The sequence below is a fragment of the Strix aluco genome, chromosome 4, assembly GCF_031877795.1.
Source record: "Strix aluco isolate bStrAlu1 chromosome 4, bStrAlu1.hap1, whole genome shotgun sequence".
NCBI lineage: Eukaryota > Metazoa > Chordata > Aves > Strigiformes > Strigidae > Strix > Strix aluco.
In genome coordinates, this window is record NC_133934.1 from 99857131 (window position 1) to 99879165 (window position 22035).

The 22035-nt window shown below is 35.7% G+C and overlaps 1 long non-coding RNA gene across 2 annotated transcripts in view; it reads left to right on the forward strand.

Annotated features, from left to right (window-relative positions):
- LOC141923414 (uncharacterized) overlaps nt 1-18720 on the forward strand; it is a 69479-nt gene extending 50759 nt beyond the window's left edge. For both annotated transcript variants that reach the window (XR_012623290.1, XR_012623288.1), the window contains exons 3-4: nt 4109-4167; nt 14940-18720. This is a non-coding gene — a long non-coding RNA (uncharacterized LOC141923414). The remainder of the gene's footprint in view (nt 1-4108; nt 4168-14939) is intronic.
- The last annotated feature ends 3315 nt before the right edge of the window (nt 18721-22035 follow it).

The window sequence follows — 22035 nt, forward strand, 5'->3', positions numbered from 1 at the left end:
TATTTTCCTCTGATTAGTATCTTGATCCGGGTTTCTATTAGTGCTTTGAAAATGGTTTCATATACTGCGCTGCACAAAGATGTGATGTAGATTTACACTTGGATCCACAAGTACTATGAACAGTCATTCAGAAACAGAGAATTTGCTGGTTTTCTCCCACACTGCAGTTACTTAAATGTTTAATCACATCTTTTTATTAATACACATCGGTATCTACAATCAGTACTTGGTCTCATTTTCATAGTTCAGATTTATATGAAAGAGAGAATACTGAATTTTCAAAAGCATACAGTGGATTTGATTGTTCTGTGTAGTACGGTTAGCTATTTTAGAATACAGAGCTGATAGAACATTTTCCTTTCTTCATTTTGTGCTTAAAAGCTTAGGACTTCATCTCAATCAAGGAAAAAAATAAAAGGAGTAGGGGAACCTTTTTTATTATTTGCTTAGTAAACATGCCACTGTCTCAAAATGTTAAATTCTACATGAAAACATATTCATATATATTTCTTAATCTATTCTAGTATAGCTACACAATTCAGTTAACTAGAGCACAGTAATTTCAAAGTATATATGCACACTGTCTTGCTTATACAGTATAAAACAATCTGCAAGTGATCCCTTTCTAAACCCTTACTTCTAATTAACTCATGTACAGATTTTCTCCAAGTGGTGGGCTAAATCTTGCCGAATCAATATGCCTCTGAGGAATTTCAAGGTTTGCCTTGAACCCTTCACTATAAAAAAAGTAACAAACTGTGGACAGTAAAGCCTGAACAACAGAAATGCATGCACAGTTCAACTTTCATATCTCCACACAATGCTTAAGCAAATGTTCTAGTTGGTCACTTAGCAACATTCCCTATCTCCTGTTATAATCACTGTTACCTTGTGTACTTGGATCACAGAAACATCGGTGGAAAAATCTGGTTTGGTAACAACCTGTATCCACTTTGCACAACAGTAAATGACTACACAAAGTTTAAGTCAGCAAAGATCACGCGTCAGACAGTCATGCTGTTCTGCTGTCTGGCATTCATTTCACAGTCTCAAATTACCATACAGTATTACATGAGTTCTGAATCTGGTGAAAGGTGCTTAACTGATATCCTCGGGAAAAGAAATTAAATGACGATGTCATTACAAATTCTTTCTGTTACAGAAAGAATCAAGATTTTGAACCTTGATTAGATGTAAGTCTCATTTACATTTGAGAGCAAAGTAGGGATCATTAGCCCAGGTATTTAAAAAACTTTCAAATTATTCTTGAAAAATTTAGAACACAAATAATGGCAACATTGAAAATGTATTTGTTTTTAGCTTCTCTTGGGTCATAACCAAACACAGTGGAGAAAGAAATAATTAATAGATCATTTGGGAATTATTCTTTTTTTTTTGTGACTCCAGTATGTTTCAGATCCACAGGCTATCAGTAATTAATACTTTATGAACAGGTAATAAAGAGTAGTAATGATATGAGTCTAGATTATCAAACTCCTAAAGGAGGAATAAGCCAATTTAACTATGAACTATAACCTTTTTTGCTCTTAATTACTTGTTTTATCATGTATTGTTATTAATGATTAATCTTAAAACACTTTTAGACTATTGCAGATAGACAAGAATGCAATAATAATAATTATTGCTGATACCATTGAGATAATTTTAAAAGTTTATTTTTGTATCACTGAGATAAAAAATTTTGCCTATGGTTATTACTTGCGCTAAAACTTAGGAAATAGCTTCCTTCCACATGCGTATAATATATATAAAAACTATAACAAGCTTAAATGCATAAGGTCAGATATATTTTCTGACTGTCTTAGTTTAGTTACTTCTGTGAACTACTATTGACTACATTCCTTCAAGTGAGAATTTAAAATATGCATAAAAATAAGGTTACATAATGATATTAATTTTCAATTAATTTTTATTTAAATAATTTCTCAAATATTCTCATTTTCATTCTAATGCTATTCTTCAGTTTGAAAAGTACATGTGAATTAGATCCATGCCTAAATGAGGATTACTCACAGCTATTTGCAGATACTAAAAAAAGCCTACACATTACAGTTAATCTTACTGGCTAATACTTGCCAACAACATTTAGTAAGGGATTAAGAACAGATTCAGGAAGTTAAACTCAGAAAAAAAAAACTTTAAAACAATTCCTCAGAGGTAAGAAATATTGTTACTATTTATATTAGTAAAAGAAGAGCTAGAGCCTGCTAAATACAAGGGAGCCAAACTGAGACTAAAAAAATAAAAGTGCTAAGAAATCTTTTTTCAGAAGCCATTCCAGGATAGTCCAATTACACAAGTGACTGACAAATTTCAACACAGTGATCAATGCCCACCAACATTTTCAACACCGTGGCGTAGATAACCATGTCTGTTGTGTTTTAAATTGGTAGATTGGTCTTTCTAAGTGGCTGCATTGATAAAATATAGGTGAGCAACATAAAAATTAGGAGAAAGAGACTGGTTTTCCATTTTTTGATAATAAGCAAAAAAGTCTTTTTATAGACATGCTTATGACACTCCTACTCTTTCCTCTGGCAACTCATCGCTTGTCATCAAGGCAAAATTGATAAAGAAGAAAAGCCAGTTCCTTCTTTATCATCATATTTGTTTTCATGTGCTTTCTTTTGGCTTAAAACCTTCTAAATTAGTGACCATTGTGTTTACACAGTGCTGACAGCTGCTGGAAACATTTAATCTCCTATGGCACAAAGAAGAAAACAAAAGGAAATAGTCATAAAACATTGATATTCTTTTTCAGGTTTTCCTGTACTTCTACTTCATTGGTGCTACACATCGCATTTTACATCACAGAACAAAGTAAAATATACAGGAGATTGGCTTTAACGACAAAGAGACATGAGACATCTAGATTGTTCTGCTTTCTCCCATGTCTTTTGCTGCCAAGATTAGTGGGCATATTAATGAGTGGCAGCTAAAATTTAGGTACATTTAGGTACATTTTCAAATTACACTCTGTGCTTTTGAGGAAGAGTTTCCCATATGATCAGAATTTAGAAGTGAAAAGACATCCCATCTTACTCAAAAAAAACTTGTTAACATCTAATATAAATAATTGATGGATACTGATCTGTCCACTGAAGAACAATCTTATGCAGTGTTTTGTGAAAGCAAGAACATATAAAATCTTAATCTTAATACAATAGAGATCAATAATGTGAAAAACTAATATTTGACTGCATGAAGCTGTTGTACTACGTAAGGAATATTATCCCCCTAATTTGGACGATTATATTTATTTACATTGAATTATTTTACTAAAGCTGTTTAAAATGGATTTCATTTTTATATGAGAAAATTAAATTAGAAATCTTTTACACTCCTGTTACAAAAACTAACGCCCTGAAAACTGGCAACCTCTGTTGTTATGCAACCAAAGAAAAAGGTTTTCAGTTTTATAAAACTTATGAGCACACCCACCTGACCACCCAGCCACACATATACATATACTCATTCTCTTGCTTTGTATTTATGTATATGTATATACAATTAATTTGCACAATATTATCTTTTTTTAAAAAAATACTTTATTTTTTAATAAAGCTGAAAGATTTTTTTGCAAAAGTTGACTTTTTCAAGCAAATAAGTAAGACTTTAAGCAGATCATCCTATGCAACATGTTTTTCTTCTACCAAATTTTCAATAATATCTTATTGCTTACCTTAGAACTTACTTCGGTTATGTTCATCTCAAGTTATATTGCTTATCTTATCTAGCATTACTTAAGACTGAGGGAACGTCTGTGACTTTAGTAACACATTGTTAGCAACCCAGGTTGATTCTCCAGATGATCAACATACATGGAAATTAAACTATGGTTTCTCATAGTGTAACAGACTTGATACAACACCTCTGTTTCCTCTATGGGTCAAATCTTGTCATATAGTTTTCTTAGCTGAGTAGCTGTTCAACTTTGTCACTGAAAACTTTCACAACCCATTATGCATTCTGAGAGGGAAAGCTGAAAGTGTGGAAAATGCACATATTTATTAAATAAGAAATGGAATATTCTGGCCTTTTTTCCTTTTGTAATATTTAAACAACAACCTTTTAACTTCTGATCTAGGGAAGCTGGATCATAACACAGCAGAAAGTGTAGATTCTGCAGAAGATATCTTCATCCAGGTATTGTAATGTGCACAGTGTCTTATTTTACTTACCTTATGTTATAATAACTGACACTCACATTGATATACAATTACCAGAGCTCCCATTGCAGTTTGTGGCTGTTTCAAGGAGAGCCTCCCCAAGACTTTTATCTGTCACTATTCATAGTCCCAAACCCTCAAGCTCTCGTTACTCAGAACTCGTTTGCGACATGAGAACTACCAGCTGAGAGTTTGCAATTCTCAGTATTTTGGGAGTTCCAGATGGGCAAATGAACACCTATTTCCAGCAATCTGCAATATACCTCAGAGCTTACTGCTGTCTGAATTGAATAGTGTGAATGAGCTCTAAGATAACAAGTGTAGCAGAGACTGGAAATCAACTGTGTTGCTCTCCTTGACTGTATTGTAAAAAAAAAAAAAAAAAAAAAAAAAATTGTGCATGAACAACCCCCAGGCTTAATAAAAAGTGAAAAAGAGATTTTAAAAAGAAAGGAAGGAAGGGAAAAAAGACAATTTTATGTCAGATAAACAGGCAGCAGTATGAAAAATATAAAATCATTATGTATTTATTGTTACAGATTCAGTATTCTAAGTAGTCTTAGCTTATGTTTTCTAAGCCTGAGACTTGCAACAGTGACAGATATGTTCACTTCACTTGTGTAGACAGTGTTTTCCACCAGAAATCACACATCAGTAAGTTTCAGGCTAGTGGTCAGGGAAATAAAGAACTTGCAGAAGTGTATTGAATACGAATGTGCTGTGCCTCCTTTGGAGATTATATTGAACTTCATTGTGTAATTCAAATTATGTATTCATATCAGAAGCCACTGAATAAACAAAACCTGTCATTATATTGGAATTAAAACTTGTTAAAGGGGAAAAAATTAATTTATCTCTTTCAAGTTAGTTATCACAGAAAATGTTGCTGAACAATTGAGGATTTTCATAGAATATCTGTCTAACTCAAAGGCTGCAGAATCAGAGGAACAATAGCCATTCTTTCTGCATGAACATGCAGAAGTGATGTTGGTAGTAGTAGATTATATTCTTGTTTGTAGGCAAAGTACTCTGAGACCTGTCTTCAAGGTCATCGCTTTTTACTCAGAGGATCCTGCTGTTCCACTGTGTATACTTAACTTCTGTGTGAGTTGTGTAAGAGAAGACCCAAACCTTCTTTGGGAAAGAACTAGAATATCAGCCTGACTTCTACAGATGTTTCAGTGCTATTAAACGTAGCTGGAGGCAGGCCCCTTCCTGAAGGCAGACTGTGTCTTTCTGGAAGAGTATTGCTGAGACAGCTCTTATCCTGTGTACCTACAGACTAACTTAAGCAGCTTTTGCTCAGTGAGCTTTTGTCTGTGTAATTTTTGTGGGGGCAATTCATAAGTACCTAGATCTCCCTCTCCCTTCATCCCCTATATTATTTATTGATTTTCATATCCAGTTGAGGTGTATGGGCTTCACTGAGTGGTTATCTGCTGTTAACTAAATGGCCTGAGAGTCCTTGGGAAATTTTTTGTTTAGATAAGGGGCCTCTGGCACAGTATGGCCAGGATGTGCCCAATCATGGAACTGTCTGCTTTACCTTACTGAAGTAGCTTTCAATTAGCCCTTTATGTATTTTTTTTTTTTTTACTTTTAAATTTTTTGACTTATCAGAAAGGATTAATAGCTCACTATATGTTGTAAAAATCATCATGGGATATAAAAAGGTGGTAGAAGAAAATCTGGAAAATTCATCTGTTCACAGGTAGTATAATGAAGTATAAAATATATTTGCATGGGCCCTCAGCAGGCAGCTATTTGTGCTATTCCATTGAGGTTTTACTTCAGTAGGGACAATTTTATATTTGCTCCATAAGGTTCTTATCATGGAGGACTTGCCATGTAAAGTTTCCGAGACATTGCCTCTGGTCAGTCAGCAAAGAACCTGTAAATGTCCAATCACCAAATAAAGGACCAAGACAAATATGTGGCCACTGGGGCTTTTTGGAAAGTAAGAGATGTTCAGGAGCAGGCATGGACTAGACACTAATCCGTACCCAAATTCTCAAAATTTATTTCAGTGTTCCCAAATTGACATCTTCAAAAGAAAGACAAATATGTGAAAACCATTCCTCCCCTCCTCTGCTCAAAAGATCTTATCAATACAAAATTACCTTCCTTGGTTGGTCAGGTAGGATAACCATTTTTTCTCCACCTTCCTCTTTTCCAATGTAAGTTTAAAATATACTTTTTTTCTACTGTTCCTACTGCACTTCTAAGGCCTCCAGAGTAACAGAAGTTGAGAAATACTGACAGAAGAAAAACCTTTGGGCAACTCATGCAGATCAAGTAAACACTCTCTGCAGGTAGCAGCAGGAGGGGAATGTGCTACACCTTTCCCAGTGATTAATATTATGCCTGACCTCTTACAACTATGGAAAACTACTGTGTACTTCAGCTCTTCTTGCAGATGTGTGAAGATATCCATAATACTAATTATAAAAATCTGTAATTTCAAATTCTTGAACCTATATGTGTTTTCCCTCATCACAGCTAGTTAATAAGAAAGAACACACTCATCTGCCTACCCTGGTTTCTGAGTCCTAATCATCAGTGATGTTTAGCTGGGGAAGACTGTATGTGGCCAGCATACTCTGTTAGTACTGCTTCTAAGCCTTCAATAGTCTGTGGCCTTGGGTCTTCCTGAGGTGGAAGTAGTATTTTTCTGTTTAAAATTAACATAAAATCTGTTCTTTTCATAAAACTTCCATAGATTGGTAATGGAAAGAAAATGAATATATTTATATTTACCTGAGGCCTAAAACCTTGCAAATGTAGTCATATTTCTACTTATCCCAACTTATAATCTGGTGTTTACTGAGTTTTTTGGGGAAAGTAATTGCATAGGTTTGAGTCTACAATACACACATTATTTGCTTAAGACCTGAAGGTTATAAAAAACATAATAGGATCATAGCAAAGACCAGAGTGGGAAGAGCAAAGGGGAGATGGAGTACAGTGCTTTGTGGTAGCAAATATATGAGAGACACTGACTTCTGGTTTATAATTCCTGCTGAGTTCAAAGCTGAGTGGAAGCTGAGAAACTTTGTCTCTTACCCATATCAACACTACACAGGACAGCTGCTGCAGGAAGCAGGAAGACAAACGTTAACATGTGACACACTGGAGTGTCTTTCTGTGCCTTTGAGAGGTATATATACCTTTTACAGAAAACACTGCTTATTTCCTAGTATTGTAAGCCTGCACAGCTACATGAAGCAAACATTACTGCACAAAAATAAAACTGGTAGAATTTGGTCCTTTAAGAAAAATCATAGAAATACTAAATTTTGCCTAAAGATTTCATTCCTACCCCTTAAGCAAGAAAAATGTTTTGAGCACTGTTCTTCCAGTCACATAAGAATCTTCCATCTGTTTGAAATGGTCATTAATATTTGAAAAGTGACCCTTCTTTTTTTACATCCTCTTGACATCCTCAACCGCAGTAAAGACCACAAAGCAGTGGAAAGTAAGAGGATAACCAGAAGCAGCTAAACTAAGTGAAATTCAGGTTGCTGCCAGTTCTTCTGTCTCAAATTCAATACAATGTTTGACATGCAAAATGAGGGTCAGCTGGCAGGTATAGCAAATGTGCACCTGCTTGGAGCTAGTGGAAATAGTCCAAACTGTTTTATTTCCCCGTCTATCTATCCTGATGATATGAAAACTGAGAGGTTTAGATTATACGAGTCATTGAAGAAACTGAAGCTTTGTAATCTCTCCAGTGAAGTAGCATAAAGGAGGATGCAGTACTTTTACTGCAATTTTACTGCAATATTTTCCCACTGCAAAGAGCAGAATGGTATGCAGCACTCGAGTGTTTTTCTTCATCTTAAGCAATGTAATTCTTTGATACAGCAGCAATTTCTAACAGTCCTAAATGATCACAGACGAAAAGAGTCTGTTCTTTCAGCCAGCATATTGATAGAAAAGCTTCTGAGCAGAGTACTGGGTTTCTGCAGCACAGTATAATCAAAACATTTTAACAGACGTTTTGCTTGCTACGGCACATAGTATTTTAAGTAACATGGCTTCATGTACAAAATTTCTTAAGCACATTCAACTGTATAGATGCAAACACATTTTGTATGCAAGCAAAAGAATCTGATCTTGACCACAGCCTGAACACTTTGTAATTTTAGCAGGTGTTTTATCAACTGTTCTGTAAATGCCTTGGAATTTTTTTGCCTCAGAACTTTCTCATCTCACTGAAAATTTGTATCCTTACTTTATTCATGAAGTGGAATTTAAACTACCATGCAAACAAAACACAAAATTTCTTGGATACATTAGTATTTTAATAAAAAAATGTGTTGATATTCAGTGATCTAACATAATTTATCTGGAAAACTGAGCCATAACTTTGATAGGAAAGAGGGGTTTTAATTGAAAAATTACAGATGGAAGAAAAAAATCTGTATAAAGAACTCTCACTACCTATGTAAAAATCCTTTTAGAGTTTCCAGACATCTTTTCAAAATGCAGAACAGTCCACACTGCCATCAGAGTCAAAATACTGAAAAATAACTCACTAATTTTCTAAAAGTGAGTTTTGTTGATATTGTTGTTGTCAAGCCAGGTGTTAAAATGTTACTCTGTATTAGTTTAATTCTATCCTGCCACCCCTTCTCTAAACTATAACAGCTGCTAAACAGTGTTCCACAAGAACAAATGATGTCTTCACATAAAACAGATGCCTCAATCAATAGAATCAATAAATACATGTGAAAAAGTAGAGAAAAGACTGCAGGTCAAAAGGATCTCAGTGGAATATGTTTAAACCTAATGAAAGTGATGCTTTCATATCTCTGTACAATGCTGCAGTGACTGAAGAATCAGAATAAAATGCATAAAAATGTGAGCCTTCTTTATTTTGGATTTCTGAGGTAGACTGTTTTCTAGTAGGCTGGGCACAAAACTCATTTCCTTGAGTTCCATCTCAGATTCAATAGCAGCTTCGAATCACTTCATCTCTGTATGTGCCAGTTTTCCTTACAGGCAAACATTTTCTCATTTTCTCACAGGGCTCATAAGAGTTAATATAAAATCATATAAAAATGACCATAAAATCACAGAAAAATAAGAGTCAAAGTGGAAGAAACCATAACTGACCATCTAGTCTTGAAGGTAGTCTCAGCTGCAGTTATGTAATGAGGAATTCATGTTTGTCTATGAGGTTCTTAAAAGCATCTAATAATGGACGTACTGCAATCTCCCTGGGCAACCTACTCATCAGAACAGTGTATGCAGAGCTCTGGTTAGGGAGAGCAATGAAGGCTGCTTCTAGAGGCAACAGAGCTTCTTCTAAGTGGATATCATATGAAAAATTCTCACTCCCATCCAAGTCTCTTTACTGAGGTTGGCAGAGTATATAGGATGATGACATGTTTCAGTTTGAAATCTCAGTTTACCTGCATGCCAGCATGTGAAACTCAGGACACCTGTGGATCAGGGATAAGAGTCAACTATCTGCTAATGTGCTCATGTTTTGATTTACATAACAGCCCTCTGCCCTATGTAATCACTTTCAGTAACAGGGGAGGACAGGACCATTAAGAGCCATGAAGGATAACCCTTGCAATAATGTCTTTTGACAAATGTTCGATGTTTGAGGAATGGATGGGAAGACCTCAGTCTGCTGCTTTAAGCTTTTTTTAAATTATGTATCCATCTATCTATGTCTGTCTATCTATGTACAAAAATAAATTTGTATATAGTGCCTTTCTTGCAATTTCTTTGTCATCTTTGCTCAGATTTCACTGTGGAGTTTGTGCCCATAGACCTGTAAGTCTTTCATTTGAGAATCAGTATGCTGTCCTATGCAGTATAAGAATCACTAGAAGAGTTCAGCCCAGGTAGTACTGGACAAAAAGATATACTAGTTTGGTTTCATAACCAATGTCGATAAAATCTTAAATTTAAGAGGAAGACCAAATGGCATAATGAATGCACATATACAAACATAGAAAAAATATCATATAAAGTACATTGTTGTTAAAATAATTTTTTTAAGAAAAAGTGTGAACAACAAGTGAAAAGTGCTGCTCTGAGAAACTAGTTGTGCTTTGTACATATATGTGTGTGTGTAAAAGAGAGAAAAAGAGAAAGAAGGGGAGAAAGAAAGAGAGAAAGAAAGAGAGAAAGAAAGAGAGAAAGAGAGAAAGAGAGAAAGAGAGAAAGAAAGAGAGAAAGAGAGAAAGAGAGAAAGAGAGAAAGAGAGAAAGAGAGAAAGAGAGAAAGAGAGAAAGAGAGAAAGAGAGAGAGAAAGAAAGAGAGAAAGAGAGAAAGAGAGAAAGAGAGAAAGAGAGAAAGAGAGAGAGAAAGAGAGAGAGAAAGAGAGAGAGAAAGAGAGAGAGAAAGAAAGAAAGAAAGAAAGAAAGAAAGAAAGAAAGAAAGAAAGAAAGAAAGAAAGAAAGAAAGAAAGAAAGAAAGAAAGAAAGAAAGAAAGAAAGAAAGAAAGAAAGAAAGAAAGAAAGAAAGAAAGAAAGAAAGAAAGAAAGAAAGAAAGAAAGAAAGAAAGAAAGAAAGAAAGAAAGAAAGAAAGAAAGAAAGAAAGAAAGAAAGAAAGAAAGAAAGAAAGAAAGAAAGAAAGAAAGAGATGGAAAGAAACTGAAGTCACTCAGGGCTTTTAGAATCCTGAAGAAAATCTGGTCAGATTGCCTGTTATTACTCTTGGTCATTGTAACAGGACATTAAAAATGAAAGCACTTCCAAGAAACACTTTCCCTGGGAAAACTTAGTTTTCACTGTCATTAGTGATCATTAGTTTCCACTGTCGTTAGTGATCATTAATGATATAAGGTGTGTGTGAATGCAATTGATGCTGCACAAATGACATTTATATGGTGAAAATCTCTCACAGAGTTAACTTCAACTTTGATTTAGACTTTGGAAATTATCTAGTTGCTAGTAGCTCTACACATATATATTAAAAAATTTATACATTCAAGATTCATCACTAAATCTTCATTCCTCCTCACCTAGTAGATAACTGTGATTCTGCTTTTCTCAACTCCATATTTCTTCTTCAATTCTAATATTTGTAAAATGGAAAAAACCAACATATTCCATGATATGTGATAAAAAGTGTTGTGAAGACCAAGCAATTGATTCTCAACCACAAAAATAGTAATTTAGATAATGATTAGGAAAAGAAAGCCAAACAATTCCCCTCCCTCCAAACCAAAAAAAACCCCAAACCCAAACTCAAAAAGCACCAGAACTAAGAGTTAAACCTGGGGTAAACTGGGAAAACATCAACGTTCACAGGAGTTCAAAAATCCTCATCCAGTTTTAAATCAAGATGATTTCCAGTCAGGCTTGTATTACTTTTCAGTGCAGTATTAGACTTTGCATGCAGTGTCCCAGCTAAACCTCTAAGATTTTGTGTTGTGCTTTATGAAGGACCAAGAAAACTCATCAAAACTACAAGTTCTCTTCCATTTTATATAGATTTGGGTTGACATAATATTTAAAGAGTAAGTTTTATATAATTTTTACTTCATACTATAAATTCCTTCCTGTCATAAATGTACATCTGCTTTATTTTTTCCAGAATTTTCTATTAACACATGGCTTAGTACTGATTTAAGGGATAGTACCACACTCAAGATTAGACCACTATTCAGGATCAGACCAAAGATTTATAACTTAATTATTTTCTCTTTCCTAGTCTTTCTTACCACAGGCAAGTAGGCATTAGTTCTCGTTTCATGGGATGTTCTAATACTTTCAATGGCCTTAAATATGAGCATGGATGAGCTACTACAATTTGCATTTTTTTATAGCCTTCTATATTGTGTTATGTATAATGTCACTTTTTATTTACCTGCATTCCATTTTGATCACAGCTATAAAATGAGGTTCTTAAATGTCAGTAATAATTCATACCACAAAGAATATGAAATGAAGGGCAAAGCTTACACAAAAGTAAATTAACTGAATTTAAATCCTATCAGGGATATGTGAGGAAATGTTCTGCTGTGGGTATGATAGTGAGTTATCTCCCTTTTGCATTTACCCTTAAACTGCATACTCAGATGGGATAAACTCTGTTCCATAATATACTAGGACATAAAAAGAGACTTTCTTCAATTGGGTTTGACTACATTTATAGGAAAAGCAAATGCTTCAATATCATTGTCTACAGTGTCAGAGAGATAGTCCACTGCAGGTACACCAAGGCAGTGAACTCCATAGCATAATTAAACTGCAGTAGGCTACACGTGGTGTCTACGAATATTATTCTGGCATTCAGCAGTGCCTGCAGTTTATGAGGACTGGGAGTTGATTCAATGGCCTCCTTTAGAGGTCAGGCAGAAAGTCATGCTGCTTCCTGCTGTACCACTGTTTGCATCTACCAGTTTGGGGCATCATTGACCAAAGTGCCTGGCATCTGTCTCTATGCATGTGTCCAGGTGTCCTGGTGTCCAGGACTGCCCCCACTTCCAGCATCTTTCCTTCAGGGAGGATCTTCATCTTTTTCTTTCCACCTCCCTTCTTTCTGAGAACAATTCTTTTTGAGAACCTTTATTTTCCATCCCCTCTTCTTTCTGTGCTCCCAAACCCCCAGTTTTCCCAATCTAAACAGTCTATGTGCTAAAGCACAGCACATGATCAGCCTTGAAATCATTGGTGCAGTCTCACGTCTCTTTATTAATTAGAGGATTCAAGGCATGCCACTTTTACTTAGTTTGAGTGTTATAAAAACTTACAACCTGCCTGTAACAGTTGCACATAGCAAGCAGTAGGCAGTTCAAAAATTCAATTTTGGACATTCCCACCACACCACTCCGCCCGCAGTTATGTGCCTCCTGTTAGTATTTCACAGCTTAAGCTCTTGGTTTTATCATTTGCAAAATGGCATATATGTTTCTGCCATTTGCTTCTGCTGGCAGCTGTGTCTCTACAGCAAAATTACTGTGAGGGCAGAGGAAAGGCTTCAATCTCTGTAGATAGGAGCACTTAACCTTATTCTTTTGTTCAGAACAACACCTTTCTGGTGGATCCCACTGGCTTCTTCTAAGGGGTGCTAAATCTGGGGCATTGGTTTTGTGTTGTAAATGAGTCTCTTTTCAGTGACTCTCCAAGCTGGAGATCTCCTTAAAACATGTAATAATTCAATATAAAACATACAATATTATAAAATTACAAAATAAAGCAGATCATCTACTTCAAAAGGAAAAAGTATGTATGAAAGAATACCCTTTTGCTTTTTTCAGATTGTCTCATATAGGAATATATAATATCTTAGCTCTGACTGACAAAGGCTCTGCAGAAGCCCATATCCACAAGCCACGTATTCATAAGCCACATATCCATAACATATCCCATAGCACAACAGTACAACAGTAATTGTTAGCTTTCTCGTATAATTTTAAATTACAAAAATAATGTTAAACATTGAGATCTTACAAATATCTCAATGTTTGTAATTTATCAGCAAAAGAGGAAAAAAAATCAATGATACTTTAATCCCTCTATACAACCATTTCTAAATAGTTGTACAAGAATACAGAGAATATACTCCTGTTTGTGTGTTTATACATTAGTCAAAAATGTAGAAAATCAGTTGCCAGTAAAAATGTAGTTTTAATAGTTCCAATTTTATGGGAAACTAATTTCCTAAGTATTGATGTTTTTTCCCAGGTCTATTTTATAGCTCATGCTGAGCTTCAGCCTCTTGCATGTTTACTGTTATTAACTTCATTCTGCTAGTTTAAAGCTAGCTCAGTCATTTCTACATAGGTTTCACTCATCTTTTTTGGCTTCAGTAGGCATATTTTAGAAGCCTCCCATAAAATTGCAATCTCAGGCACCGTGATTTTATTCTGCCAGTGTATCTTTCAAAAATTCATTAAAAATATACCTGTAAATTGAAAAGCAAAGCAGAGTCAAACATTTGATCATAGGATTACTGTAATATCATGTGCTTCCCTTTCAGGGTCAAAGCACTGTGTTGGCCTTATTGTGGAACATAAATAGAATTATTATCAGTTGTTGATAATTTCCTTTTATAATTTTTACTAGTGAGGAACTAAGATTTCCTTTAAATTTTGTTTTTCACAGCTGAGCTAGGAGGCTTCTAATGTGCTGCCTTATTAATCATTTGAGAAAAAACAAGTCAACATATTACAGATAACATTAATGCCCAATATTAGTTGAACAGAAAACTCCAGGCCTCTGCATATAAACTTGCAATGAACAGATAAGCATGTATAATGAACACTTACATGAATTGTGCCTACTTTAAGGTAATCTGAAACCAATCTGCACTCAGAAGTTATCTGATCTATTTTCTGTGCTGACTGATTTTCTGAAACTAGACAACTCCAGGTCATCTACTAAAAGATGACACATATGTAGTTGGCACACACTGTCTATTTTATTTGTTACCCTTTTCTTCAACCAAGAATTTCACAGTACAGTCAATAAGCTGCATTTCAAACACTGTTCAGAAACATATTGCTTTAAGAAATCAGGAGTAACTTCAACAAATTACTTTTCAATTTATCTCTAAAAATGTTATTATGCTGAAGCAATTAATTACTTGACTTTTTTTTTCTCCAAATACAAGGACTCATTTTGCAATGATGTCATTCTCTTATCATGGGTCAAAATTTACAGAGAGATGTTATTGCGTGCAATCCATTTTTAATACAAAGAAAACTGTAAAGAGATTGTTCATATTTCTTTTCTATGATATCGTAGTCTTCAAATTGACTTTCTTTTTATTTCTTTCAGGTTCGTCAGTAAGCAGTGAAAGAACTAGCAATTACAACACTTGCACAGTTGACCCCAGCAGAATCAATAGATCAATAGTCATCAGTATGAATTTGTATGTTGGCCCTAAGTGTGTAAATACACAAATCTGTAATGCTAAATTGTAGGTTTCTGGAACCTTTGTAAATTTATAATAGCCAAAGTTTTGCCATATGTACAATGTGTGTTTCTAAAGCAAATTCATTTTCTCTAGTGTTCTCCAGTAAATCCCCAAACATGTAACAATTCTATTTGATTAAAACTTCCCAAGCTAACCATTGCACTCCTTGAATTAATGGTTTAATACAGAAACTTGGAATGTCTCATCAGCTTTTTCTACATCTTTCCTTGTTTCACAATTTGTTGTTCGTCTTTAAGTGAAGAAGTATTTCTGACAGGGTCTTTAGCTGAACAACTAGTTATAAGGGTCAGCTGCTTAACAACCCTGTGAAAGAAACCAAACAAATCATATTTACTTAATACAGAAATATTCAGTGAAAGAAAGGAGAATCTATGTACAATATGGTGTTATTTTTCCCCCAGTATAATCACCATTAATAATATAATCATAGAATCATGGAATGGTTTGGGTTGGAAAAGACCTTAATGATCATCTAGTTCCAACCCCCCTGCCATGCGCAGGGACAGCTTCCATTAGACCAGGTTGCTCAAAGCCCCGCCCAACCTGGCCTTGAACACTTCCAGGGAGGGGGAAGCCACAAATTCTCTGGGCAACCTGTTCCAGTGTCTCACCACCCTCACACTGAGGAATTTCCTTACATCTAATCTAAATCTACCCTCTTTCAGTTTAAAAGTGTTACCCCTTGTCCTATCCCTACACTCCCTGATGAAGAGTCCCTCCCCTTCTCTCCTGTAGGCCCCCTTTAATACTGGAAAGCTGCTATAAGATCTCCCCGGAGCCTTCTGTTCTCCAGGCTGAACAACCCCAACTCTCTCAGCCTGTCCTCATAAGGGAGGTGCTCCAGCCCCTGATCATCTTCATGGTCTCCTCTGGACCTGCTTGAGCAGGCCCTTGTCCTTCCTATGTTGGGGGCCCCAGAGCTGGACACAGTAGTCCTGGTGGAGTTTCACCTCTCTCAACCTGCTGGCCACACTTCTCTTGGTGCAGCCCAGGACACGGTTGGCTTTCTGGGCTGCGAGCACACATTGCTGGTTCATAGTCAATTTTCCATCCACTAATGCCCCCAAGTCCTTCTCTGCAAGGCTGCTCTCAATCCACTCATTGCCCAGCCTGTGTTTGTGCTTGGGATTGCCCCAACCCATGTGCAGGACCTTGCACTTGGCCTTGCTCAACTTCATGAGGTTCTCACGGGCCCACCTCTCAAGGTCCCTCTGGATGGCACATCCCTTCCCTCCAGCGTGTCAACTGCACCACACAGCTTGGTGTCATTGGCAAGCTTGCTGAGGGTGCACTCAGTCCACTGTCCATGTTGCCAACAGCTAGAATTACAGTGATTATTTGAAACACGGTCCAGGTTGGGAAATCAGTCCTTAGAAGAGAATGTGTAAAGGAATCGTCTGAACTATAGCTCCCTGAGGTACAACTATTTAGACACAGATGAATATGGACCTAAAATCTGAAATAACTTGACTTTCATTTGAAATAATGTTTGCATGAATTGTTGATGAAAAAGGATTTTTCTATGCTGTTTTCCTCTATCAGTGATTATAGAAAGGTTGCCGCTAGTTGTAAGCTAAACATTTAATGAAATACATCTAAAACAAATCTATGCAATTTTGAAATCAATATGCCAGCTGTCTTATGCATGCAAAATGTCTCCTAGTGAGTCTAAAAAAGTCAAACATTTTGCATTCTATATATCCTTTTTCCCAATAATAAACTAATATTAAATCAGGCAGACTAAATTTAAAGCTGGATTAGCATTTCTTAACTTTCATTTCAAAAACTTCAACAGTTTGTAACTCAGCTGCAAATTTTTTCATATGGCAAAGCTTGGATTATAAAGACACAGAATACATTCTATTTTCTTAAAATGCTTGAGATTACAATAAATCTATTATAAATATTCCTGGGTCTTTAACTTTTGGGATTCTTAGTATTTTGTGGATCATATTTTTAACTTTATAAGCATCTCTTAGAAATGTACATGTTACTATGATGGATAGTATCATTTACATGATACTGTATTGCAAAGCAAAAAAGAAAAAGAAGAAAGGTTCCTATCTAATTCCATGATAATAGAGGCAGGGACTTAAAGGAAAAGGACATGAAATTCAGGATAACGCATAAGAACAGAAGGATAAAATGAAAATATATAGAGCTGAAGATATCAGAAATATGTATCAGCAATAGTGTGGCCAGCAGGGACAGGGAAGTGATCTTACCCCTGTACTCAGCACTGGTGAAGCTGCACCTCGATGACTGTGTTCAGTTTTGGGCCCCTCACTACAAAAAGGACATTGAATCACTTGAGCGTGTCCAAAGAAGGGCAACGAAGCTGGTGAAGGGTCTGGAGCACGTGTCATACAAGGAGTGGCTGAGGGAACTGGGGTTGTTTAGTCTGGAGAAGAGGAGGCTGAGGGGAGACCTCATCGCCCTCTACAACTACCTGAAAGGAGGTTTCAGAGAGCTGGGGATGAGTCTCTTTAACCAAGTAACAAGTGATAGGACAAGAGGGAATGGCCTCAAGTTTCGCCAGGGAAGGTTTAGACTAGATATCAGGAAGCATTTCTTTACAGAACGGGTTGTTAGGTGTTGGAATGGGCTGCCCAGGGAGGTGGTGGAGTCCCCATCCCTGGAGGTGTTTAAGAGTAGGGTCGACATAGCGCTGAGGGATATGGTGTAGTTGGGAACTGTCAGTGTTAGGTTAATGATTGGACTAGATATCTTTAAGGTCTTTTCTGACCTTTATGATTCTGTGATTCTGTGATAAAAAAATGAAGCAAAGAATTTATGAATGAGCTGGATAAATTTCTATGCATGCCACATACAAATGTTCTTTATTATTCATGTAATTTAAATATTTCATCTTTTTTAAGTTAAAAAATATATAAAAGCCAGGTCCAAAATATTTATTAGCCAGATTAATGAACACTGTGAATGAAAACCTAGGCCCCAAGTCTGCTATTACTATGAAAATAAAATGTCTGTATTAGACTAAAAATTAATGGACATGAAAATCAGATTTCTTTTCTTACTTGAAAACCAACTAGTTGAATGTGTGAGAAGTCAAAGTTTTATCTGGTCTGTGTGAAATCTTCTGGACTAAGATTCGGATGATGACTTGCAGGAATATGACTACCTGAGTGTGGAACCCCAAAGTTTGCTTTTTTTGAACATTAGCAGGACTAAATCTGAAATGGTTTAATACCTGTGGACAAAGAATAGATAACACAAACAGATATAGAAATAGATAGATAGATAGATAGACAGACAGACAGACAGACAGATGATAGATAGATACATGTATAACATATTTAAAAAGCAGTCCTCAGTAAAAAGGGATTCTCAGGTGATGTAGTCAGTGGCAGGGGGAATTGTGTTTAACTAAGACAAAATTTGAATAACTTCTTTGACTAGCAATACTAAATGAAAAAATAGAATGCATTTAATGTTGGCAAGACAAAATATCTCAGTAATTTTGTTTTTATGTGACAATTATTTCCCTGCTGTTTTGCATACTTATAGATAAAGAAAATGTTCCTTTGATTTAATGTGAGCAACTGCTGGATGGCAACCTAAATTGAATGAATAAACAGAATAAACAGTGTTCCTTCCCTATGCTCTTTATGTGTCCATTGGTTGTCATAGGTGTTTTTTTTTAAAAAAAAAAAGTTTATCAATAATGGTGCTAAAGAAACTTTTATTTTCTTTTAGTTTGCTTAAGCTGTTTATGGGATTTTATTTAATATGTCTATATAGCTGAGTTTATTTAACTTAGAAATATGAAAGAGCTTGGATCTTTTTCATAAACTCTCTTTTTAAACACATCTTTTTTTTATATGACAGTTAATCAGCCGGCTGTGTCAGGATCAACTGTATTCTTACCGTAAGATTCTTAGTATAATATGTAGGAAAATTGAGCACTAAGTATTGCTACAAGCAATGTGTCAAAAGCTTTTGTCAGGTTATTTGTAAGCCATTACTTTACCTTTTTCTTTTCTGGGTTTCTGATAAATGTGGTGTTGAGGTATTCATGAAAATTAACACCAGAGTTGGCAGCAAGCATGAATTTGCAAGGTAAGATCAGTTGATGAACTTGCAAAATGCATGAGTGGAGAGATTATGGCCAAATATTTCTTCAGAGACTGTTCATTTACTCTCCATTCTTGTTTTTTCAGTGCCTGAGGAAGAGCTTAATTGTGGATGTGTAGCATATGGCTATGAACTGGGGAGATAAGCTTTCACTGAAATATACTGTGCATACAAGGACAGTACATTAACGAAAAAGAAAAGTGTGGAAAAATGATTGTTGAAAAAGTAGTATATTGGATGTTGAAGTTATAGCACTTGCTGTGCTGTGCTGTAGAAAAATGGAGCGTGATTCCACTGTGCATAAAAAATAACTTTAAAAGGAAATAGCTGGATTAACCATGTGAGATAGGTGAGCAGAATTTAGTTGATACTGGGAAGGGACTTTCTGAAGTTTACAGAGCTATGTCTCCATGAAGGCCGTGAGGTTTGTTCATATTGCCTAAGGTCTGAAGATCAAACATTCACTGGATTTATGTAAGAACTTTTTATCATTTTCAAACAATTGCTTCTGTCCTGAGCTCAATGTCTTATGCTTAAGTAAGACATATACACTGGAAAAGTTCAAAGTTTGATTAGGAGGCAACAGCAAATGAAGGATCCAATAATATTTTATTTTAACAACATGTTTTATTTTTAATTTGAACTTGTTTGACTGCAAATTCCAGTCGTTGGTTATCATTAGATGACCTTTGCAAGCAATCAGCACCTGATTTTAGAGCTAATTGGAGGGGGCCTCAACAGACTGGAAAATCCATGCCAAGAACATCTGCAAGCATCAAAGAGTAATGTCAAACCCAGGTTAACTACATTCACCTCAGCTTATGAATACTGAACATTATGATTAATGTTCAGCATAATTTTAATCTAACATCCTTATGTCAGTAAAACTAATAATCAGTTGAGACAAACATGGCTATATGTCCCCTGTCTTATACTGTGAGAATCTGGGGGCATGGTGAAGGCTTTTGAAATACAGTCTCCTGGTAAATATTCAAAGTATGCTAAGGTTTTTTGGAACAACTCATGTCCAAACTTCCCCAGCTGTACAGAAGGATACAAGGACAGATAAATGACTTAGCAATAAGAAATGGATTATAAGTGACAATTTTCTATGTTAAATTTAGGGATTTATTCCAGAAGCAGAAGAAGCTGAGTTTGGAAAGAGATAATAATTGACTGATCAGACTGAAATCACACCATTAGAGCTCGGGTAGGAGTAGCATCCATGTCCACTTAATGACAGTTGAATACTGAAATGATAGATTTTTTTATTAAGCCATTCATTGTCAGGCTTCATATTGTAGTCCATTACCATTTCTTTCAGCTTAGGTGTATTTTGTGTCAATTTTTTGCAGAGCTTTCATTGTCAATGCTGTGATATTTAAGATTCCATGTTTCTTGAAAGAATTTGAAAGCTGCTGATGAAAATGGTTACTGCTATGGGCTTTTGTCCGTGGTTGTTTTCCTACAGTGGTACTCAGGGAATGCATTTTTTTTTTGTTTTTGTTGCCATGAAGACTGAAACCCTATCTTTTATTCAGTAAAAGCTAGGATCTTTTGTTCAATAAAAGTTAAGTATTGCAAGCTCACAATAAAACTTCACAAGTGTCAGAGATGTATTCTACATGCATTTTTACATACTTTGTTAAAAAAGGACCTTACTGTTTCAAGCTCAGCAGTATTTTAGGCTCGGTTCTTATCTTAGTTATATTAATGTAAGCTTATTATGGTTGAGATCAAAGTTAATATACTACCTATTTGATATCGTACTCTGGTAGACATTGCTTTGTTTTATTCCCTACTTTCATAATGATTTACAGCAAAAAAAATCTTTCTGTAAAAGTGAACTTGTTCTGCTTATTTAAACAAATATATTTTTTTGCTGCAGTTGTCTTAAAGCTGTTTGGAACAGTGCTAATTAGCGGTCAACTATATTCAGTATACCTTGATATGATCATTTTACTCACATAAGTTAGTGCTTTTTGTACACTCCTGATGAAAAGGTTAAAATAGTTGAAAATGAAGAGAAATATGTCATGAGTGTGGTGGTTTAGTCCCTGCCGGGGTTCAAGACCACACGGCCGCTGCCCCTCCCCCACAAAGGGAGTGAAATACAAAGCCCCGGGGCTGAGATAAGGAGAGGTTTAATACAACAGTGCAACAGCAACAAAACAAACAACAACAATAACAATAACAGTAATAACAATGAACAGAACAAGATATCTACCGATACAGCAGTGAGAGCAGAGAGATCGCGTAACACACGCGTTCACCGATTCTCCCGCGCTTGGGCACCAGGAGGTGACATCAGCACGGTATTGAATAACCCAGCTAAAGCTTCCCCCCACTGCTGGGGAAACTTAACCCTATCCTAGCTAAACCAGGATACATGAGAGAGCAGTGTAAGAGGATCAGAAGAGACTGTGACAACCTGCTGGAGGTGATATAGTAGGAAAGGTTAATAAGGTAAATGAAAGGCTATAGGAAGAAAACTAGAGAGTCCTGGGAACAGGAAAATGATAGGAAATAGACATTGTCACACATTTACTGTTAAATTTTCAACATATCATGAAACATAGGTGATCTGTAAGAGGTGCTAAAAAGTCCTCTGGACTTTTAGGCCAATATTATGATGCCAGAGCATTAGAGTTATGATTTTTGATCTATTTCTGTTATCATGACTACAGAAGTCTCCTTTCACATGTTGGCTGACCCAAAGCAGTTTTTAGGAGTCAAATTTGTGAATAGATAAGTATTTTTGTTTGATTTCAGCAGCTATTGGGAGAAGGGAACTTTAAATATAATTACTATACTAACAAAATATATACAATGTAAGAGCAC